The sequence below is a fragment of the Dendrobates tinctorius genome, unplaced genomic scaffold, assembly GCF_039654945.1.
Source record: "Dendrobates tinctorius isolate UK_male_01 unplaced genomic scaffold, ASM3965494v1 ptg000158l, whole genome shotgun sequence".
In the NCBI taxonomy this organism is placed as follows: domain Eukaryota; kingdom Metazoa; phylum Chordata; class Amphibia; order Anura; family Dendrobatidae; genus Dendrobates; species Dendrobates tinctorius.
The window spans coordinates 28831155-28856450 of record NW_027361825.1 but is presented as its reverse complement, the minus strand read 5'-3'; the positions used below and the strand labels follow the sequence as shown (position 1 = coordinate 28856450).

At 46.5% G+C, this 25296-nt stretch overlaps 1 long non-coding RNA gene across 1 annotated transcript in view; it reads left to right on the top strand.

Annotated features, from left to right (window-relative positions):
• Positions 1–24373: 24373 nt before the first annotated feature.
• LOC141052024 (uncharacterized) overlaps positions 24374–25296 on the top strand; it is a 24706-nt gene continuing 23783 nt past the window's right edge. Inside the window, exon 1 of the long non-coding RNA XR_012220728.1 lies at positions 24374–24461. This is a non-coding gene — a long non-coding RNA (uncharacterized lncRNA). The remainder of the gene's footprint in view (positions 24462–25296) is intronic.

The following is a 25296-nucleotide window of genomic DNA, read 5'->3' as shown; positions in this document are numbered from 1 at the left end:
TATTCTTCAGGTCAGTCAGTAACAGCGATACCTCATTTAGGTCGTTTTTTATGTTTTGGCGCTTTTATTCAATGAAAACAATTTTATATAAAAAATAATTATTTTTGCATCGCTTTATTCTGCGAGCTGTAACTTTTTTATTTTTTTGCTGATGATGCTGAATGGCAGCTCGTTTTTTGAGGAGCGAGATGACGTTTTCAGCGGTACCATGGATATTTATATGCGTCTTTTTGATCGCGCGTTATTGCACTTTATGCTCGGTGGTATGATAATAAATCATTATTTTTTGCTTCGTTTTTTATTTTTATTTTTTAAGGGGTTCGCTAAAGAGGTTAACTAATGGGACAGTTTTATAGGGCGCGCCGTTATGGACGCGGCAATACCAAATATGTGTACTTTTATTGTTTTTTTTTTATTTCCAAAAAATGAATTTATTAGGCAATATTTTTTTTTAAATTTATTTAGCGATTTTTTAAAAATTTTTACACTTTTTTTTAACTTTATTACATTGTCCCAGGGGGGACATAACTGTCATGTGACAGATCGCTTTGCAGGCACTGAGGAAGCCAGCTCCCTGCAGGCCCCCAAAGGTCCCCGTCGCCATCTTGGATTCGGGGACCTGCAGGGATGGAGCCCCCCCGCAGCAGCGCTGCACATTGAGCTGCTGTGGGGGGCTCAGGGAAGCACGGAGGGAGCCCCCTTCCTGCCGATGCTGCTCTTTAACCCCCGATACACCCAGATCGTGTTTGATCGCGGTGTGCAAGGGGTTAACATGTCGGGGGAGATCCGTGACCAACGGGTGTCATCTGTGATAATCAGCTGACACCAGGCCGCGATCAGCGGCGCTCACCACGTGGGCGCCGCTGATCGCTATGACGTACTATCCCGTCCCTAGGAATTAAGTCCCAGGGCACATGGACGGGATAGTACGTCTGATGGCAGTAAGGGGTTAATAGCACTATAGAGCTATAGTAGGGCAATAGTGGTGGGATATCAGGTAGCAGCCTCACCACGTGAGCGCCGCTGATCGCGCTAGACGTACTATCCCGTCCATGGGCATAGGGGCCCGGGTCCCATGGACGGGATAGTACGTCTGATGTCAGAAAGGGGTTAATCTTGGCTTCTTCAAGACTAAACCATTTTGGAACCTCTTAAATAAAAATATTTTTTTCATCTTTTTCATTTTTTGAGTCAATGAAAAAATATGAGGTTTACAAATAAAACTGCACACGTTTCATATGGCAAAAATATTTCAGTCTGCAATCTTCATTCTGTCATTCATTTTCCAGATATTATGTTTTGCAGTTTGAAGCCTGAGCCAAATTTCAAATTTCTCTTGTGGGAGTGACCCTTTTGGTAATATAGGCAGGATGCGAGGTTTGTGGGTATCAAGTTTGCTGTGGTCTTCATTTGCTAATATCAGCACAATTTCTTTTCTGCATTTATTTAATCTTTATGTGTTTTTCTATTTCTATAGCCTGTTTTCGTTGTCCTCTCTCAAGCTGTGGATACTTTCCTTCCTTTCCACGCTGTGGAGATACATGTACGTTCTCCTTTATACTGCTGTCTATAACAGAAAAGGGAGGGTGAGAACAGACAAAGCTATTTAGAACCAGTATCAGGGGCTCTGATTAGACAAGAGTAAGTAGATTTGATGCAAATCAATTTTTTTTAGCGTTTTCTGCAAATTGCTGAAGTCTGCAAAATCAAACGATATGTGATTAGCTTCTCAATAGAGATGAGCGACTTTACCTTTTTCAGGGTTGAGTCGGGTTTCATGAAACCTGACTTTCTCAAAAGTCGAGTCGAACTAAATCGGCCGACTATAAGGAAAAGTCGGAGGCCGACTGAAGCACGAAACCCAATGCAAGTCAATGGGGAAGCAAAGTCGGCAGGGAGTGGAGGACAGTAAACACACCTACCGTGCCCATTTCAATGCCAACAACATAAATTCTTATTACTTAAGCTTGTCAACCTTAATTTACTTCATAATAATATTTATGCATTGAAAACAGGGGGTTATTTGGCTAAAGTTGTGGGGGGGGGGTAGGGCTGGCTCTAGGTTTTCGTGGGCCCTGGGCCAAAGAGTGACAGTGCGCCCCTTTAACACATACCACAACTCATGATGCTCTGATGCGGCACAGAAATATAGGTGTAGTACAATGACAAAAACTTCACTGCTTACATGACATGACTGATCTATTTTAAATTGTACAATAGCTAAAAAAAAAGACAGTATATTACTCCATACAGTAGTATGGCCACCACATTGTGTGCCATACAGAATGAGCCCCATATATTTCTCCATACAGAATAATTAGCCACATATAATGTTCCATAGAGTTTATGATGAGCTCCACATAATGCTACAGTATATGATGGTCCCCATGGACGATGCTCCAGTGTATGATGGGCCCTAATAATGCTCCATTTATAATGGGCTCCATTTCTAATGCTCCAGTGTATAATGGGCCCGTAAATGTTGCTCCAGTGTCTGATGTCCCCCATTTGGAATGCTCCAGTATATGATGGGCCTCATGGATGATACTCCAGTGTCTCATGGGCCCTAATAATGCTCCATATATAATGGGCCCCATTTCTAATGCTCCAGTGTATCATGTGCCAAATATATGCTGCTCCAGTGTCTGATCTGCCTCATTTAGAATCCTCCAGTATATAATGGGCCTCAAGGATGATGCTCCAGTGACAGATGTCCCCCATTTTGAATGCTCCAGTATATGATGGGCCCCATTTTTAACTAACCCAGGCACGGTATGTGAAAAGAGCTCCATGGAGTAATCTGAAGAGTGTGTTGCCGCATCCTTCACTTTTAGTGTGGGTGAAGGACACAAGGAAAGTTGTTGCTCCTGACCAGAAGCCAACACTTACGACTCAGTGCTTGCATTTTTTTAAACTTCAGAAGAGGAGGCGATAGAGCTGGAGGCTGTTTCAGCAATGTAAGCCAAAAACAGTTCCTGATGCTCTGGCTTTAAAAGCAGTCTACCTACTCCCAGAAAATGGAGAATTACAGGCCTTCCAGAGCTACACCATGACGCAGGCTCAACACCTCCTGCCTTAGCTGCTATTGTGTTTTTGGCACTACCAGCAGATGCACCACCATCAGTACCACATGGCCCCCCATGCCCACGTCCTCTTCCACCATACTTCCTCATGTTTTAGAAAAATCGACCCAAAATACTGGCAGATGTATGGTACTGTATCAGAAGAGTACAGCTTTATACAGTCTAGGGATAACAGTAAATCTCCATATATATTTCATGAGTCATACACAGACGCTCACAGGCTCAGTATGGATTACCCAATAAAATAAAAAGGTGAAAAAGGATACAGTATCACCAGATACAAGGTATATATAGTATACTGTAAACATTCTGAATCTCTGCATACATTTCAGGAGGCAGATACAAACACTCTCAGGCCCAGTATGGATTACACAAGAATATGAAAAGCTGTAAATGGGTAATGTAACACAAGCGTACAGCTGTATACAGTGTTGGCCAAATTTGAAATCTCGGTATATATTTCCGGAGTCACCCTCAGACGCTCACTCAGTCTGGGTTTGACCATAGTAAAAAATGTTGTAAAAAAGGTACTGGATAACAAGATAGCAAGTATATATATATATATATATATATATATACAGTGGGGCAAAAAAGTATTTAGTCAGTCAGCAATAGTGCAAGTTCCACCACTTAAAAAGATGAGAGGCGTCTGTAATTTACATCATAGGTAGACCTCAACTATGGGAGACAAACTGAGAAAAAAAAATCCAGAAAATCACATTGTCTGTTTTTTTTTCATTTTATTTGCATATTATGGTGGAAAATAAGTATTTGGTCAGAACCAAAATTTCATCTCAATACTTTGTGATATATCCTTTGTTGGCAATGACGGAGGTCAAACGTTTTCTGTAAGTCTTCACAAGATTGCCACACACTGTTGTTGGTATGTTGGCCCATTCCTCCATGCAGATCTCCTCTAGAGCAGTGATGTTTTTGGCTTTTCGCTTGGCAACACGGACTTTCAACTCCCTCCAAAGGTTTTCTATAGGGTTGAGATCTGGAGACTGGCTAGGCCACTCCAGGACCTTGAAATGCTTCTTACGAAGCCATTCCTTCGTTGCCCTGGCGGTGTGCTTTGGATCATTGTCATGTTGAAAGACCCAGCCACGTTTCATCATCAATGCCCTTGCTGATGGAAGGAGGTTTGCACTCAAAATCTCACGATACATGGCCCCATTCATTCTTTCATGTACCCGGATCAGTCGTCCTGGCCCCTTTGCAGAGAAACAGCCCCAAAGCATGATGTTTCCACCACCATGCTTTACAGTAGGTATGGTGTTTGATGGATGCAACTCAGTATTCTTTTTCCTCCAAACACGACAAGTTGTGTTTCTACCAAACAGTTCCAGTTTGGTTTCATCAGACCATAGGACATTCTCCCAAAACTCCTCTGGATCATCCAAATGCTCTCTAGCAAACTTCAGACGGGCCCGGACATGTACAGGCTTAAGCAGTGGGACATGTCTGACACTGCAGGATCTGAGTCCATGGTGGCGTAGTGTGTTACTTATGGTAGGCCTTGTTACATTGGTCCCAGCTCTCTGCAGTTCATTCACTAGGTCCCCCCGCGTGGTTCTGGGATTTTTGCTCACCGTTCTTGTGATCATTCTGACCCCACGGGGTGGGATTTTGCGTGGAGCACCAGATCGAGGGAGATTATCAGTGGTCTTGTATGTCTTCCATTTTCTAATTATTGCTCCCACAGTTGATTTCTTCACTCCAAGCTGGTTGGCTATTGCAGATTCAGTCTTCCCAGCCTGGTGCAGGGCTACAATTTTGTTTCTGGTGTCCTTTGACAGCTCTTTGGTCTTCACCATAGTGGAGTTTGGAGTCAGACTGTTTGAGGGTGTGCACAGGTGTCTTTTTATACTGATAACAAGTTTAAACAGGTGCCATTACTACAGGTAATGAGTGGAGGAAAGAGGAGACTCTTAAAGAAGAAGTTACAGGTCTGTGAGAGCCAGAAATCTTGATTGCTTGTTTCTGACCAAATACTTATTTTCCACCATAATAAGCAAATAAAATGAAAAAAAAAACAGACAATGTGATTTTCTGGATTTTTTTTTCTCAGTTTGTCTCCCATAGTTGAGGTCTACCGATGATGTAAATTTCAGACGCCTCTCATATTTTTAAGTGGTGGAACTTGCACTCTTGCTGACTGACTAAATACTTTTTTGCCCCACTGTATATATATATATATATATATATATATTTATTATAGGGTACAATTGAAATCTCTGTATATATAGTCCCGTAGTCAGTCTCAGATGCTTACTCAGTATGGATTTGACCGTAATACTAATTGTCGAACAAAGGTACTGTATAACAAGATACAAGCTGTATCGAGTATAGGGTAAAAAAAAATGGTATCTCCGATCCACCGTATATATAGAAGGCGTAAAACACATACGCTCACTCACTATGGATGATACCGTAATACAAAATTTTGAACAAAGGTACTGTATCAGCACTTACCAGGTGTATCCAGTCTAGGGGTAATTGTACATTTCCGTCTATACTTGTGGAGTCAGACACAGACACTCACAGGCTCACTATGTATTACACCAGAATTTAACAAGTAGAAAAAGGGAAAGGTAGTCGAAGCGTACAACAGTATATAGTGTTGTGGTACTTTTAAATCTTCATATATATTTCAATCTCAGTAAGCCATTCCAGACTCTCCGCTACTGGAAACTACATTGATGCAATTACAGATGGAAAGTCGAGTGTTAGTAGAAATTTGGGAATTACTCATCACGGGAAAACCTCCCAGTAGATGTTGCAGAGGCGATGCAGACCCTCAAATACTGTGTCTGTGGAGACAGTTAAAACAGTTCTTTGTGAAGAAAGGATTGCATTATCGCAGTAGCGTGGATCACATCACCGTTACTCGTTTCCATCAAATTGTGATCACAGGGAGAGATGTAGACATGGTCCTTACTGCCTATCATGATGTGTCTGGTCATTTTGGAGTGCAAAAGACAGAAGCCACAGACCAAAAGCGATTCTATTGGATTGGCATGAGAGGAGACATTGAAAAATGGTGGCAGGAATGTAACACGTCTGTGACACCATCACATGTTTCTCAACGCAAGCAATGACTAGCCAGGTCTTTCACCGGGAAGGAACAACCACGGGAAGGGCAGTCTCCAATGAAGGAAACCACCTATGCCAAAACATGGTATCCATCCACAGACAGCTGTTTCGGGGTATTTGCCCCTCATCAGTGTGGAGTAGGAAACTGGCTAGTAGGAGCAATGCCTAGTGGAAGACTAGGAAAAATGAGGATGATTGACCTCATGGAGATCAACATCCAACACTGCGGAGACACCAACACGTGTTTCTCAACGCAGTGATTCTAGAGCACTGCCCCCATCCCTCATGGGAAATATGCAAAACATAAGCCGCGGAGACACCATCACATGTTTCTCAACGCAATCAATGACTAGCCAGGTCTTTCACCGGGAAGGAACAACCACGGGAAGGGCAGTCTCCAATGAAGGAAACCACCTATGCCAAAACATGGTATCCATCCACAGACAGCTGTTTCGGGGTATTTGCCCCTCATCAGTGTGGAGTAGGAAACTGGCTAGTAGGAGCAATGCCTAGTGGAAGACTATGAAAAATGAGGATGATTGACCTCATGGAGATTAACATCCAACACTGCGGAGACACCATCATGTGTCTCTCAACGCAGTGATTCTAGAGCACTGCCCCCATCCCTCATGGGAAATATGCAAAACATAAGCCGCGGAGACACCATCACATGTTTCTCAACGCAAGCAATGACTAGCCAGGTCTTTCACCGGGAAGGAACAACCTCGGGAAGGGCAGTCTCCAATGAAGGAAACCACCTATGCCAAAACATGGTATCCATCAACAGACAGCTGTTTCGGGGTATTTGCCCCTCATCAGTGTGTAGTAGGAAACTGGCTAGTGGGAGCAATGCCTAGTGGAAGACTATGAAAAATGAGGATGATTGACCTCATGGAGATCAACATCCAACACTGCGGAGACACCATCACGTGTTTCTCAACGCAGTGATTCCAGAGCACTGCCCCCATCCCTCATGGGAAATATGCAAAACATAAGCCGCGGAGACACCATCACATGTTTCTCAACGCAAGCAATGACTAGCCAGGTCTTTCACCGGGAAGGAACAACCACGGGAAGGGCAGTCTCCAATTAAGGAAACCACCTATGCCAATACATGGTATCCATCCACAGACAGCTGTTTCGGGGTATTTGCCCCTCATCAGTGTGGAGTAGGAAACTGGCTAGTAGGAGCAATGCCTAGTGGAAGACTAGGAAAGATGGTGATGATTGACCTCATGGAGATCAACATCCAACACTGCGGAGACACCATCACGTGTTTCTCAACGCAGTGATTCTAGAGCACTGCCCCATCCCTCATGGGAAATATGCAAAACATAAGCCGCGGAGACACCATCACATGTTTCTCAACGCAAGCAATGACTAGCCAGGTCTTTCACCGGGAAGGAACAACCACGGGAAGGGCAGTCTCCAATGAAGGAAACCACCTATGCCAAAACATGGTATCCATCCACAGACAGCTGTTTCGGGGTATTTGCCCCTCATCAGTGTGGAGTAGGAAACTGGCTAGTGGGAGCAATGCCTAGTGGAAGACTATGAAAAATGAGGATGATTGACCTCATGGAGATCAACATCCAACACTGCGGAGACACCATCACGTGTTTCTCAACGCAGTGATTCTAGAGCACTGCCCCCATCCCTCATGGGAAATATGCAAAACATAAGCCGCGGAGACACCATCACATGTTTCGCAACGTAAGCAATTACTAGCCAGGTCTTTCACCGGGAAGGAACAACCACGGGAAGGGCAGTCTCCAATTAAGGAAACCACCTATGCCAAAACATGGTATCCATCCACAGACAGCTGTTTCGGGGTATTTGCCCCTCATCAGTGTGGAGTAGGAAACTGGCTAGTGGGAGCAATGCCTAGTGGAAGACTATGAAAAATGAGGATGATTGACCTCATGGAGATCAACATCCAACACTGCGGAGACACCATCACGTGTTTCTCAACGCAGTGATTCTAGAGCACTGCCCCCATCCCTCATTGGAAATATGCAAAACATAAGCCACGGAGACACCATCACATGTTTCTCAACGCAAGCAATGACTAGCCAGGTCTTTCTCCGGGAAGGAACAACCACGGGAAGGGCAGTCTCCAATGAAGGAAACCACCTATGCCAAAACATGGTATCCATCCACAGACAGCTGTTTTGGGGTATTTGCCCCTTTTCAGTGTGGAGTAGGAAACTGGCTAGTGGGAGCAATGCCTAGTGGAAGACTATGAAAAATGAGGATGATTGACCTCATGGAGATCAACATCCAACACTGCGGAGACACCATCACGTGTTTCTCAACGCAGTGATTCTAGAGCACTGCCCCCATCCCTCATGGGAAATATGCAAAACATAAGCCGCGGAGACACCATCACATGTTTCTCAACGCAAGCAATGACTAGCCAGGTCTTTCACCGGGAAGGAACAACCACGGGAAGGGCAGTCTCCAATGAAGGAAACCACCTATGCCAAAACTTGGTATCCATCCACAGACAGCTGTTTCGGGGTATTTGCCCCTCATCAGTGTGGAGTAGGAAACTGGCTAGTGGGAGCAATGCCTAGTGGAAGACTATGAAAAATGAGGATGATTGACCTCATGGAGATCATCATCCAACACTGCGGAGACACCATCACGTGTTTCTCAACGCAGTGATTCTAGAGCACTGCCCCCATCCCTCATGGGAAATATGCAAAACATAAGCCGCGGAGACATCATCACATGTTTCTCAATGCAAGCAATGACTAGCCAGGTCTTTCACTGGGAAGGAACAACCACGGGAAGGGCAGTCTCCAATGAAGGAAACCACCTATGCCAAAACATGGTATCCATCCACAGACAGCTGTTTCGGGGTATTTGCCCCTCATCAGTGTGGAGTAGGAAACTGGCTAGTGGGAGCAATGCCTAGTGGAAGACTATGAAAAATGAGGATGATTGACGTCATGGAGATAAACATCCAACACTGCGGAGACACCATCACGTGTTTCTCAACGCAGTGATTCTAGAGCACTGCCCGAATCCCTCATGGGAAATATGCAAAACATAAGCCGCGGAGACACCATCACATGTTTCTCAACGCAAGCAATGACTAGCCAGGTCTTTCACCGGGAAGGAACAACCACGGGAAGGGCAGTCTCCAATGAAGGAAACCACCTATGCCAAAACATGGTATCCATCCACAGACAGCTGTTTCAGATGGTGTCTCCGCGGCTTATGTTTTGCATATTTCCCATGAGGGATGGGGGCAGTGCTCTAGAATCACTGCGTTGAGAATCACGTGATGGTGTCTCCGCAGTGTTGGATGTTAATCTCCATGAGGTCAATCATCCTCATTTTTCATAGTCTTCCACTAGGCATTGCTCCCACTAGCCAGTTTCCTACTCCACACTGATGAGGGGCAAATACCCCGAAACAGCTGTCTGTGGATGGATACCATGTTTTGGCATAGGTGGTTTCCTTCATTGGAGACTGCCCTTCCCGTGGTTGTTCCTTCCCGGTGAAAGACCTGGCTAGTCATTGCTTGCATTGAGAAACATGTGATGGTGTCTCCGCGGCTTATGTTTTGCATATTTCCCATGAGGGATGGGGGCAGTGCTCTAGAATCACTGCGTTGAGAAACACGTGATGGTGTCTCCACAGTGTTGGATGTTGATCTCCATGAGGTCAATCATCCTCATTTTTCATAGTCTTCCACTAGTCATTGCTCCCACTAGCCAGTTTCCTACTCCACACTGATGAGGGGCAAATACCCCGAAACAGCTGTCTGTGGATGGATACCATGTTTTGGCATAGGTGGTTTCCTTCATTGGAGACTGCCCTTCCCGTGGTTGTTCCTTCCCGGTGAAAGACCTGGCTAGTCATTGCTTGCATTGAGAAACATGTGATGGTGTCTCCGCGGCTTATGTTTTTCATATTTCCCATGAGGGATGGGGGCAGTGCTCTAGAATCACTGCGTTGAGAAACACGTGATGTTGTCTCCGCAGTGTTGGATGTTGATCTCCATGAGGTCAATCATCCTCATTTTTCATAGTCTTCCACTAGGCATTGCTCCCACTAGCCAGTTTCCTACTCCACACTGATGAGGGGCAAATACCCCGAAACAGCTGTCTGTGGATGGATACCATGTTTTGGCATAGGTGGTTTCCTTCATTGGTGACTGCCCTTCCCGTGGTTGTTCCTTCCCGGTGAAAGACCTGGCTAGTCATTGCTTGCGTTGAGAAACATGTGATGGTGTCTCCGCTGCTTATGTTTTGCATATTTCCCATGAGGGATGGGGGCAGTGCTCTAGAATCACTGTGTTGAGAAACACGTGATGGTGTCTCAGCAGTGTTGGATGTTGATCTCCATGAAGTCAATCATCCTCATTTTTCATAGTCTTCCACTAGGCATTGCTCCCACTAGCCAGTTTCCTACTCCACACTGATGAGGGGCAAATACCCCGAAACAGCTGTCTGTGGATGGATGCCATGTTTTGGCATAGGTGGTTTCCTTCATTGGAGACTGCCCTTCCCGTGGTTGTTCCTTCCCGGTGAAAGACCTGGCTAGTCATTGCTTGCGTTGAGAAACGTGATGGTGTCTCCGCGGCTTATGTTTTGCATATTTCCCATGAGGGATGGGGGCAGTGCTCTAGAATCACTGTGTTGAGAAACACGTGATGGTGTCTCCGCAGTGTTGGATGTTGATTTCCATGAGGTCAATCATCCTCATTTTTCAACTGTTAAAGGTGATCATAAAGCACCAGTGCATCCGCTTGTAAGTTGACGTCCATTACAAATGGTAGCCATTGATCATTTGAAGGTAGAGGCCAGCAGGACAGGGCATTGCTACATCTTAACCATCATCGATCAATACACCAAATTTCTATTGGCCGTCCCTGTGAAGGATGTAACTGCCCAGACTACACAGCGGTGGACCAGGGAGAGGTAAGTATTGCAACTTGTAAGTACTGTGGCCATGACCAAGCAGGGGGGGCACACTCGTGGTCGACGGTACTGGCACAGGGCCCCTCATAGTACGCTGGTGTGTCTGACAGCGAGTGGGCACCCCCACCGTCAGAGACACTATTGTACTATGAGGGGCCCTGTGCCTGTGCCGTAGGCCATCTGTGGGCCCATCCTCCTATTCAGAGCAACGGCACTTGCCCAGGTGCGCCAGGTGTTGACCCAAGCCAAGGGGGGGTGGGCAGCCTACATAGGGAGGTTTCAAAAATGGCATATGTTGATGTGTTGGCTGGATATTCAGCTGCTGCAAAGGGCGGAATTGGGCAAGTCCGACGAAGAGGAGGACAAAAGCGAGGCAGTTTTCTAGCAACCTATGTGTCATCAGGGGAAGGTGGGACAAAATCCTTTGAAACCCCTGCATGGTTAATTTTAATGAAGGTTAGATCATCAACATTTTTGGTAGACAGACGGGTCCTTTTTCTGTCAGGATTGATCAAGCAGCACTGAAGACTCTTTCAGATAACACACTAGCAGCAGGGCAAGCGAGCTCCTGTAAGGCATATTGTGCCAATTCAGGCAAGGCGTCCAGTTTAGAGGCACAATAGTCAAAGGGGAATGACCTGTGAGGGAGAACATCGATATGGGAGGAGAAGTAGTTTGTATCCATAGTTGACACCTGCTGTCTCCTGTCACTTTTAATCGATGCAGTATTAGCAGTCGTGTGAGCGGTTCTTGAGTACACGGCTCGTGGGAGAACCAGCAACTCTGCTGTGTGCTGGGAAAGCCTCAAACAAACGGTTTACCAGAGTTGCTTGTTTGTTAGCCAATATTATCTCTAGGTTCTCCTGTGGCATGATGTTGTGTAATTTGCCTTTCTAGCATGGATCAAGGATGCTGGCCAGCCAGTAGTCATCATCCCTCATCATTTTGGCAATGTGGGGGTCCCTTTTTAGGATCCACAAGGCATAATTGCACATGTCGGCCAATGTTCCAGGTGTCATTCATCCACTGCCAGTGGTGGGTGGAGGAGCACTTTCTGGCAAATCCACATCCCTACAGTCACGCACAAACACTGTACCTGACCTTGGAATGCCAACATTTTTCTCTTGCCCCCTGAGAAGCATCCTCCTGCAAAAAATAATCATCCCCCTCATCCTCCTCCTCTTCCTCCACCTCGTCCAGGACAGTTCCCTGACCAGACAATGGCTGACTGTCATCAAGGCTTCCCTCCTCCTCCGCTGCAGACGCCTGATCCTTAATGTGCATTAAACTTTGCATGAGCAGACGCATAAGTGGGATGCTCATGCTTAAGATGGCGTTGTCTGCTCTTACCAGCCGTGTGCATTCCTCAAAACACTGAAGGACTTTACAGAGGTCTTTCAGCTTTGACCACTGCACACCCAACAATTCCATGTCTTCCCTCAAACTGCCTGCCCGTCTATCCTCCCATAAATGCATTACAGCCAGCCTCTGTTTGCATAGCCTCTCAACCATGTGCAGGGTGGAGTTCCACCTTGTTGCAATGTCTATGATTAGGCGGTGCTTGGGGAGGTGAAGCAATCGCTGCAGCTTCTGCATACTAGTGGAGTGGATGTTTGAACGATGGATGTGCGAGCACAGTCTTCACACCTTATGGAGCAGGGATGTTAACTCTGGATAATTATTAAGGAAGCACTGTCAGAATCACCGGGATCCATAGAAGCATTCCAGAGTTATGACCTCATAAAGGGACAGTGGTCAGAATTGTAAAAATTGGCCTGGTCATGAACGTGCAAACCCTTGGGGGTGAAGGGGTTAAAGGGCTCTCCGGTACTGAAGTTAGGGTAAATCCCTCAGCACTCTCATTTTCACCCTAGGCTTCTATTAAAGGGATTCCTGGTATGGAAGTTAGCGCTAATCCACTCAGCGCTCTGGTTCTGACCCCAGGCTGATGGGATGATGTGGGATATTAGAGGGAGTAGTTCGGTGGCTCTGGCTGATGGGATGATGTGGGATATTAGTGGTAGTAGTCTGGCGGCAGTGACGGGAGGATGTGGGATATTAGGGGTAGTTGTCCGGTGGCTATGGCTGACGGGATGATGTGGGATATTAGGGGTAGTAGTCCGGTGGCTTTGACGGGATGATGTGGGATATTAGTAGTCCGGTGGCTCTGGCTGACAGGACGATGTGAGATATTAGGGGTAGTAGTCCGGTGGCTCTGGCTGACGGAATGATGTGGGATATTATAGTGAATGTGGCTTTGCGGCGTGGGCGGGGCTATACACTCAGCTTTATATACATATATAGATGCTAGCTGAAGAGCCCAGCGCTGCCCGGGCATAGTAACTAACTGTGGTTAGTTATAGCAAATTATAATTATCCTCCATCCCATAGTCCCGTGCCCATATACCCATCATACATATCCACGATCCCATAGGCCCGTGCCCATATACCTATCATACATATCCTCCATCCCATAGTCCCGTGCCCATATACCCATCATACATATCCACGATCCCATAGGCCCGTGCCCATATACTCATCATACATATCCTCCATCCCATAGTCGAGTACCCATATTGTTAGGGCTGGCGGAACACACCAAATTATAAAATAATAGTAGGTGCGTTCGCAGCCTGGGGTCCACCGTGCAGAGGTGGTACACTGCTGCTAAGTAATGGCGGAAGAATTAAGCGGTGTGAAACCAGTCACACATGGGTTACGTCACCCAATGTGAACATGGCGAACTCTGTTACTGCACAGAACCGCACCACCGCTGAAAGTAGATGCCGGAGCCTGTTAACTCACAGAGCTCGGCCAAAAGAGCGCACAGTGTATGGCCACAGAACTCTACCCCAAGGACATGGGGTTAGAGTCCTTCTAGGCCCACTGAACGCGCGGGGTCACTGCCACGAGCGCCGCTATAGACGCTGGCTATGGAGCACGTGCACTGAGGCCTGCTGAGTCTCTGGTGAGGCCAGATGCCTGACTCAATCTCAGACCTACCTACGCTTAAGCCTGGGCGCTAGCAGGCTAGGCTGCACAACACATGCGTACCAAGGGTAGGGGTTTCTTAATGAGTCATTCACCAGAGACATTCATACGTGCATACATCACTCACTCCACATAGTCTGTAAATATAGTCTACACTAGCGCATGGGCGAGCGGCCATGCGAACCTTTTATAGCCACAGGCGTCCAGGACCTTCCTGGCTTCTCGGAAGGGCCAATCCGAACACGAGCAGGACCTGAGCACGTGACCCTCGATCTCCAATGGGAGATCACTCCACGGGCATGCTCAGTGGCCCGATATGAGGACTTAGTCCCTGGAGAATCTCGCTCCTGAGCAGCATGCATTGTCATAGCTGTGCCAGAGGTGGCAGCAGCGAGCAAAACCACGGAGTTGGCCTGGGCAGAACGCTGGGACCGACGAATCTGCTGAGCAGGCTCCACTGCGGCTGAAGAAGAATGGGAGACTGCTGGGTGCAAGGCTCTGGATTCCTGCTGTTCAGTGGCAGGATCCCGACGCCTAACATTACCCCCCTCCTAGGGCCCCTCCCCTCTGAGCCTCGCTACGCTCAAATGCCGCAATGAGGAGTGGAGCGTGGATGTTCTCCACTGGCTCCCAGGTTGGAGCCTCTGGACCATGACCCTTTCAATCCACCAAATAAAATTTTTTACCTTGCATCCCACGATGGCATTGACCTCAAACTCGTCCGAAGACAAGTCTGATGTCCCGGCAGATGACTCGGAGAACCGGGACAAGTGAACAGGCTTAAGGAGGGACACGTGGAATGTATCAGAGATAGCCAAGTGTGGTGGACCACAGAGTTAATCTGCTCTAGGACTTTGAAGGGGCCAATGTAGCGCGGTGCGAACTTAGCGGACTCCACCCGCAGCCTGATGTTTCGGGCGGAGAGCCACACCAAGTGCATCAGCGGAGGTCCTCATTCTCTCCTTGGAAGCCCGGATAGCATCCTGGGTGCGATCCCAAATGTCGTGTGTCTCCACCGCCCAGTCTGCCACCCTGGAGTCGGTGGATGACACGAGCATGGGCACAGGGACGCGTGGATGCTTGCCGTAATTTAGGAGGAATGGGGTCTGACCGGTGGAGTCGGCCACAGCATTGTTCAAAGCGAACTCTGCCCACGGCAGCAAGGATGCCCAGTCATCCTGCCTGGCCGAGACAAAATGTCGAAGATATGTAATCAGGGTCTGGTTGGCTCTCTCTACCAACCCGTTCGTCTTGGGATGATAGGCCGAGGAGAGATTCAGCTCAATGCTGAGCAGGGAACAAAGCTCTCTCCAAAACCGGGACGCAAACTGAGGACCCCGGTCACTGACAATCTTGTCCGGCATGCCATGCAGGTGGAAAACGTGCTTAATAAACACTGCCAGGCCCTGCGCAGAAGCTAACCGGGAGGAGGTACCAGGTGCACCATCTTAGAGAAATGGTCGGTGACAACCCAAATGACTGTGCTGCCACTGGACTTGGGTAGCCCCACCACAAAATCCATACCGACCATCTCCCAGGGCCTGTCCGCTACTGGCAGAGGAAAAAGAAGCCCAGCGGGCCGCTGCCGAGAGGACCTTTTCAGGGCGCAAGAGACGCACGCCTGAATTTAGTCCCTGACGTCTCGGGCCATAAGCGGCCACTAGTAAGTCCTCGCCACAAGCTCAGAGGTCCGTTTTATCCCAAAATGTCCACCCACCCTGGACGAATGAGCCCAAGAGAGGACCTCCGGTCGCAGACTGGCAGGGACAAATGTCTTGCCCGGAGGTACTGACTCAAGGGCAACCGGAGCCACAGTCCTCAGGCTCTTGGATGGGATGATCAGCCGGGGCTCCTCCTCCTCTTCCTCCGATGACACCAAGCAGAGGGCATCGTTCCGGACGTTCTTCTCCCCGGAGAGAAAATGGAGGGTGAAGTGGAACCGGGAAAAGAACAAAGACCATCTAGCCTGGCAAGAATTTAGCCGCTGGGCTGTTTGTAAATACACCAAGTTTTTGTGGTCGGTGAACACCTGGAAAGGATGGCGAGCCCCCTCCAGGAGGTGTCTCCACTCCGAGAAGGCCAACTTCATCGCTAGCAACTCCCTGTCCCCGATGGCATAATTCCTCTCTGCTGGAGTGAAGAACTTGGAGAAAAAGAAGCATGGGTGCTTCCGACCTTGCGTGTCCTTCTGAAACAGGACCGCTCCAGCACCGACGGAAGAGGCATCCACCTCCATAATGAAGGGCTTATCTACATCGGGGCGATGTAGAATGGGAGCGCTAGCGAAATGGGACTTAATGGAGGAGAAGGCCTTGGAGACCGGTTCCGACCACAACTTGGGGTTTGCATCCTTCTTGGTGAGGGCTACCAAGGGTGCTACCAAAGTCTAGAAGTGGGAGATGAATTGGCGATAGTAATTTATGAACCCCATAAAGCGCTGCACCGCTGTTATGAGCGGTGGAACGCACTAAATAAAATTATAAATAAAGTGCGTTCACCGCTCAGGGTCCACCGTGCGGTAGTTGGAAAAACCGCTGCTAGATGGTTGCAGAGCTATCAGGCGGTGAAGTGCACAGGGTTTGGACGAGACCCAGATGCAGAAAGCAAGCTCTGTTACACACACAGAGCTGCAAGCATAAAGACATATAAAGTAATGCTGGAGCGAGCTCAGTTTCACTCACAGAGCTGCAAGCACATACAAGCTCTGTTACACCCACAGAGCTGCAAGCATACATACATGTGTAATAACGCTGAGTCTGTTTTTAGACTCACAGAGTCTCAGCGAAAGTGTCACGGTATTTACAGTCACAGAAGTAGCCTTAGGCAGGCAGGACTACTCCCTCTAGACCTACCATTTGATAAGACACGAGGCGTCGCAACTGCGGACGCGGGTATAGCCTGCAACTGCAGCGCGGCGAGAGCCGCAGGCAAGACGCTGCAAACGGCTGGTGCAATGCAGACACTAAGCTACTGACTAAGATGGAGCTAGGCGCGCTGGCGCTGCTACTGGTGGCTGCCCAATCACTCACACAATCGTAATATCAGAGGGAAGGGGTTTCATAATAAGTCAGTCACCAGATCAAGCATCCATCACCATACATACAGCAGTAATATGAAAATACTAGCGCATGGCGGAACGGCCATGCGCACTTTTTATAGCGTACAGGACCTGCCAGAAATCTCCAGAGCCCTGAGCTGAACCAATGGAATCAGGAGCAGGACCTGAGCACCTGCCTCCTGAACTCCAATGGGAACTCATTCCACGAGCATGCTCAGAAGCTGGCTGAAAGGACTTAGCCTCTGGAGACAAATGTGAGGATCTGGATCTCTGCATATGTATGGCAAGACACAGATTCCTAACAACCGCTTTCAGAGAATGAGGTTCCTGCCAATCCATCACCACCTGTAGCTTGGCAGGATCCATGGCTAACCCCCGGGCGGAGGTGATATAGCCCAGGAAAGGCAAGGACTCCTGCTCAAACACACACTTCAACTTGGTATAGAGGGAGTTTGCCCGCAGGCGATCGAAAACTTTGCAAACATCTCTCCGGTGGGAGTCAATATCTGGTGAGTAGATGAGAATATCATCCAGATAGACTACAACCGAGGTGGTAAGCATATCCCGGACGATATCGTTCACAAAGTCTTGGAAGACGGCCGGGGCATTACAGAGGCCGAAGGGCATCACCAGGTATTCATAGTGCCCATCCCCATCACGGATGTGAATCAGATTGTAAGCCCCCCGCAGATCAAGTTTGGTAAACACTCTCGCTCCCCATAGCCTATCAAACAGTTCTGATATCAGGGGCAGAGGATACTTATTCTTAACAGTGATGGCGTTAAGACCCCTGTAATCAATGCTAGAACGTAGCTCCCCACTCTTCTTCTGGATGAAGAAGAATCCCACCCCCACTGGTGACACTGACTTCCTAATGAATCCTCTTGCCAGATTCTCCCTGATGTATTGAGACATGGCCTCTGTCTCCGGGAGAGATAAGGGATAGACTCGACCCCGGGGAGGCTCAGCACCAGGCAAGAGGTCAATAGGACAGTCATAGGGGTGATGCGGTGGAAGGGTCTCCGCCGCCTTTTTGGAGAACACATCCGCACACTGTCGATAGTGTTTGGGGAGCGAGGAGAGATCTGCGGGAGCCTCGGTGGAGGCAACCTGAATGCACTCCCTCAGACATCTACACTCACATGATTTACTCCACCCAATAATCCTCCCTGAGGACCACTCTATATGAGGGGAGTGGCACCGCAACCAGGGGACCCCTAGAAGTACCTGGTCAATACCCTCGGGCATGATGAGGAGGGATATCGTCTCCTGATGAGATGGAGCCACTGAGAGTAACAAGGGGGTAGTCTGGTGGGTTATCTGTGAGGGTAGAGTGGCGTCTCTCACCACTCTGACGGTGACTGGTGTAGACATCATAACCAGAGGTATAGCGTGCCGTTGAGCGAAGGTTGACGACATAAAATTGCCCCCTGCCCCGGAATCCACGCAAACCTCCACCGCCAGAGTGGAAGAATCAACCTCAAGTGTCCCCTTAAAGGACAGCTTGGAGGAAAACGTCGCTGATTCTAGTGCGCCGCCTCCTACGGCCACTAGGCGCGAGCATTCTCCCTGCTGCTTTGGGCACCGGTTTGCAGGGTGATCGGACTGCCGGCAAACATGACAGCTCACAGGAGCTCGAGCGGACTGGGGCCTGGATCCCTCACGGGAAGCCCCCTGACGCTCGGACGTCCGATCGGAAGATTCAGGAGGTTTAGCAAAGCTAGGTGCCAACCTAAACCTCTGCCTACACTGGGCCCGCTCCAACATTCGCTCGGTGAAGATCAATAGGGGTGGAGACAGTGATAAGCTCCTCCAGTGTAGCGGGACTCTCCCTGGTGGCCAGAGCATCCTTCACATGGCCAGCCAAACCTCTCCAGAATGCCGGAATGAATGATGGAATGGTCTGGGGGGGTGTTTTTTTGCACCCTGTATTTATTTTATTTGTTTACTTGTCTGGCTTTAGACAATATGATTCATACCATTTGATGCACTGGATTGGAGATGTTAATTGAGATTTCAACAACATATGGCACAGGATCTACGTGGCAAAATTATCATCTTACCAGAAATGACACATGATCATGTGCTTGGCGCACTAATTGAAGAAACATTTGAAGCATTTGGAATGAGGACTCAATATGAATAGGAGGATACTTATTTGTGATCATACTAAGTCTGTTCTCAACTATTCCCCTCGCCTGATGGATGCACAAATATATATTTTTTGTTTGTATTTTTTGTCTGTCTTTTAGAATCTGCAAAGGTCTTTTTGACATATATGTTATTTTTGCCTAGCACATGTAGGGTTAATGCACACAAAGTGTATTCCTGTACCCTTCCTCTCCCCTCTTTTGCCCTATTTCATTGGAGATTAGTCACCTTCTGTGATAATGACTCTATCATGGAGGGATGAATGCCTATCACATGCGATAGTAGTACGTTATTAGGATGCAATACATGGGGCGAGCGTTGCCTGGGTGACGGTCTAGCGCCGGCCGCCCCCACGTGACGCTTGTTCATTGCGACCCATGTACTCCTGGTTCTGCCGTTGCCTGGGTAGTGGTCTGACTGGCCGCCCCCAGATGACGTCAGTATGTCAGGAAGCAGCACCGTCAGTACTGCGCATGTGCGGAGCTCATCCCTCTGATAGGTGTACAACAACCAGGTGACTATTCTCAGCCAGACATTTAATTGGGACGATCACAGCTATAGCCACGCCCCCCGAGGAAGCGGTCTTGCATACCGCGAAACGCACGTAGGGGTACACAAGTCGGCGCCTGTTACACACCTGGACATGATGGGTATGTTCAGCTGATGAAGAAGGTCCGTAGATCTTAGAAACACGTTGGCTTCTAGTTTGGCCTGCACGCGCTCCCTTCCCTTTTATCCCGGTGACGTCACCTGATCCCTCCTCCCCGCCCTAGCCGCTGCACGCCGGCGGCACCTCTCGGCCGGAGTGCGCCGCCATTGTTCATCACGCCCAGCAGCTGCCAGTTCCAGAGACGCTACTGCACCACCACTTATAGGAGGGACGCCTCCTTGGTGCTGCATCTCTGTTCTTCACCACCACGGCACGGTTATCTCCACACGTGGTGCACGCTGGATCCATTTGCAGTTCTGCAACTTTTATGACGTGAGTGGTATAACAATCCACATTCACTTTTATTGGTAGTTTTTTGGATATACAGTAGTTAGCCAGAGCAGGTATTCTTTTTATTTGTATATGGTTTTTTCTTTGGGTGTGCACAGACCCAGTATATATACCAGCAGTAGCTGCATTGCACATATCCATTCCTATCTGCACCAGGAAGTGCCAGTGTGTATATTTGTTATTATATATAAATAAAACTAATTTTTCACTTGATGTTGATTTGTTCATGATGCCTCCCACAGATCACAGTAAAGATCATCTCACATTTATCCTGTGTCCTGCGCTGAGCGTGTCACCAGAATTTCTGTGTAAATCTCTGAAATACATGATTCAGACGGAACCCCCGGTGGAAAATTCCCTATAATGAGGCAGATGGAGACACTTTGTATTGCAGTCTGGCCTGTGATTGGACGGTGCTCGTCTTTTTTATCGTGTATAAAAGCATGGTCCGCCACAGTTTTGTGCACCTCTGAAAAGGATACTGCTGAACATAGGCCAGACCAGAGTATCTCTGCTGCTTCATTATAGTGCAGGGATCCTTTGGAGGTTTCACCTGAATCACTTCACTCAGAGATTTGGATGGAAACCCTAAAGAAAGTGGTCAGCATAGAGCGCCAGATAAATGTGATCCAAAACATTATGTAAAATATTCCCAATAAAAGCTTCAACTCAATCCACAAAAAAAGTCCTTTCTAAGGTCCGTCCTCTGTTAATGGAAATATAGGAGGCCTCCACATTACTGGTAACTCAAAGGCTCTGGAAAAGCTAAATAGCTCCTCTCCACCCTAAAAGAAATTCAGCCAAATTCTGCACTCCAAATCCAAACACCTCTCTCCTTTTTGAGCCCCACAGTGTGCCTAAACAACATTTGGAATCCAAATGTTTGACATTTCAGTAGTGATAAGAGCCCATCTAATTTACATGTGCATGTTTCCAGTACTGGTCACTACAATGTGAGTTTTACATTTTTACCCTGTAACATCCACTTTTGCTTGTTTCTGGATAACACCCATGAAGTCAAAATTATGACTACAATTGTAGATAAATTTTCAAAGGGGTATAATTTCTAAAATGTTGTCACTTGAGAGGAAATTCTGGTCTTCTAGCACTTAGGGGCTCTGTGTATGGCGTTTGCAAGCTATTCTAGGAAAATCTGGGCTCCAGGATACACATATAGCGCTCAGTCATTCACGAGTCTCGACATGTGGCTAAGCAGTACTGTACAGGGTTTTTCTACATTCAGCAGAAATTGTGGGACAAATTTTGTTGCCACTTTTACCCATTTCCCGGTGTGAAAATGTAAATGTAAAATCCGGGGCTAAAACAAAATTTTGGTGGTAAAAATATAATTATTTTTTTCTTCACTTCCCAATGATATAAAATTCTGTGACCTACATTTGGTGTCTGGTGTCAATATGATCACTGCAGCCCTAGATGAATTCATTGAGTCTTGTAGTTTGTAATATGATGTCTCTTATGGGGATTCTGCTGTTCTGGCACATCAGGGGCTCTGCCAATGTGACATGGCACACATAAACCAGCAAGCAAAATCTTAATTCCAGTATGTCGCTTCTTCCCTTCTTAGCTTTGCACTGTGCCTCAAAAAAAGTTTGACGCACATATCAGGTATCGCATACTCAGGAGAAATTGCAGAACAGATATTGGTGTCCATTTTCTCCTGTTACCCTTGTGAAAATAAAAGATTGGGGCTAAAATAACATTTTTGTGGGAAAAATTGTATTTTTTTTACATTTTTACAGCTCTACGTTATAAACTTCTGTGAAGCACCTGTTGGTTCAAGGTGTTCACCACACATCTAGATACATTCATTGAGTGGTCTAGTTTCCATTGTTTAGGCACATCAAGGGCTCTACAATCACGACACGAAATGTGCAGTCTATTCCATCAAAATCTGCATTCAAAAACATTACTCCTTCCTTTCTGAACCCTGCCCTACACCCAAACAGTAGTTTTTCACCACATATGGGATATCTGAGTACTCAGGATAAACTGCACAAGAAATTTTGTGATCTATTTTCTCCTGTTACTTTGTGAAAATAAAAAATTTAGGAAAAAAAGAAAATTTTTGTGGGAAAAATGTGAATTTTTATTTTCATGGCTCTATGGTATAAACTTCTGTAAATCCCCTGGAGGTTCAAGGTGCTTAATACACATCTAGATAAGTTCCCTGAGTGGACTAGTTTCCAAAATTGTGTTACTTTTTGGGAGTTTCCACTGTTAGGTACATCAGAGGTTCTCCAGACACGACATGGAGTCTGCTAAATATTCCAGTAAATTTTGTATTCAAAAAGTCAAATGGCACTCCTTCCCTTCAGAGCCCTGCCATGTGCCCAAACATATGGGGTATTGATGTACTTAGTAGAAATTGCAAAGCAAATTATACAGTGCAATTTTTACTACTACCCTTGTTTTTATGCCAAATTTTTGGCTAAAAACATTTTTGTGGGAACAATGTGATTTTTTTTAATTTTTATGGCTCTATGTTATAAACTTCTGTGAAGCACATGGTGGTTCAATGTGTTCACCACACATCTAGATACAATCATTGAGGGGTCTAGTTTCCACTGTTTAGGCACATCAGGGGCTTTCCTAACGCGACATGAAACCTGCAGCCCATTCCATCAAAATCTGCATTCAAAAACATTACTCCTTCCTTTCTGAGCCATGCTCTGCACCAAAACAAAAGTTTTCACCACATATGGGGTGTCTGAGGACTCAAGATAAACGGCACAAGATATTTTGTGATCCATTTTCTCCTGTTATCTAGTGAAAATAAAAGATTTGGGGAGAAAAAGAAAATTTTTGTGGAAAAAAATCTTATTTTTTTTATTTTTACAGCTCTATGTTATAAACTTTAGTGAATCACCTGAGGTTTCAAGGTGCTCACCGCCCATTTATATGTTTCTTGAGGGGCCTAGTTTCCAAAATGGTGTTACTTTTGGGGAATTTCCACTGTTTAGGTACATCAGGTGCTCCCCAAACATGACATGGGGTTCGCTAATTATTCCAACAAATTTTGTATTCAAAAAGTCAAATGGCGCTCATCCCTTCTGAGCCTTGACATGCGTCCAAACATATGGGGTATTGACGTACTTAGTAGAAATTGTACAGCAAATTGTACAATGCAATTTCTACGGTTACCCTTGTGAAAATGCAAAATTTGTGGCTAAAAAACATTTTTGTGGGACAAATGTGATTTTTTTCATTTTCTTGGCTTAATGTTATAAACTTTTGGGAAGCGCCTGGGCTTCAAGGTGCTCAACACATATCTAGATAAGTTCACTGAGGTATCCAGTTTCCAAAATGGTGTCACTTGTTGGGGGTTTCTATTGTTTAGGCACCTCAGAGGCTCTCCAAACGCGACATGTGTCCACTAATTATTCCAGCAAATTTTGCATGCAAAAAGTCAAAGGGTGCTCCTTCCCTTCCGTGCAACCAAACAGAAGTTGTCCCCCACATATGGGGTATCAAAATTCTCAGGAGAAATTGCACAACAAAGTTTGTTGTCCATTTTTTCCTGTTACCCTTGTGAAAATGAAAAAAAAAATAGTTCTAAAGTAAAATTTTTGTGGAAAAAAGTTAAATGTTCATTTTTTGCCTCCACATTCTAAAAATTCCTGTGAAGCACCTGAAGGGTTTATACACTTCTTAAATGTGGCTTAGCGTACATGATGGGTACAGTTTTTAGAATGGTGTCAATTTTGAGCATTTTCTGTCATATAGACTCCTCAAAGTCACTTTAAAAAAAATGGTTTTGTAAATTTTGTTGAAAAATGAGAAATTACTGGTCAAGCTCTATATATAAAAATCAATGTGTGTGTATGTGTGTGTGTATCACTAACCAATCACGAAGCATCTTTCATTTCACCAGAGCTGTTGAAAAGAGGCTAAGCTGTGATTGGTTGCTATAACCAACAGTTTTCCTTGCAACCAATCACTAAGCATCTCTCATTTCGCCAGAGCTGGTTAAAAGTAGCTGAGCTGTGATTGGTTGCTATGCGCAAGTTTTCCCACTTGACAACACTTCAGCAGAAGATGAAGCAGAAGCAGACACTGACATGGTGGGAGAAATATAGCATCCCCAGGAACATAAGCTCCAGCCATCGTCTGTCCCCCAGAAAGGAGCAGTGAGTACATGACAGAAATAAATCCTCCCCTCCCGTGTGGTATCATTAAGTGACACACATGAATGTAGGAAAGTGCACATATTAAATGTCATGTGGATTTAATATTTTCTCACAGACACTTTTATGCATTATTGATGTGTTACTATGCTCTGATGCTATGCGTTTTTAAGTGCTGCTTTCCCCATAATTCACCTGAATGTACCCATATAACACTTAATGCTTTTCCCATAACAACCCATTAAATATGATACTATACTGCATACAGATGCTGTACATCCATGAGCAACTCAGCCGGACAAATTACAAGGTGACGGTGCATGACAATGTGTGTGAAGGTTTCTCTACTGTACTAATGTATAAGGTTTGTGCCTGTCCATTGGTGAAAAGCGTGACTGCGATATTTATGGTGGCAGATAAGTGAGAATATCAGCCTGATCAGTAGAAAACCTGGGATCTTAGTGAACCATGTTTCTGCGCAATTTCACTATTCTACTTTTACTGGCTTTGATGGGATGATGTGGGATATTAGGGGTAGTAGTCCGGTGGCTCTGGCTGACAGGATGATGTGGGATATTAAGGGTAGTAATCCGGTGGCTCTGGCTGATGGGATGATGTGGGATATTAGGGGTAGTAGTCCGGTAGCTCTGATGATGGGATGATGTGGGATATTAGGGGTAGTAGTCCGGTAGCTGTGGCTAACAGGATGATGTGGGATATTAGGGGTAGTAGTCTGGTAGCTCTGGCTGACGGGATGAAGGGATAATAGGGGTAGTAGTCCGGTAGCTCTGGCTGACGGGATGATGTGGGATATTAGGGGTAGTAGTCCGTTGGCTCT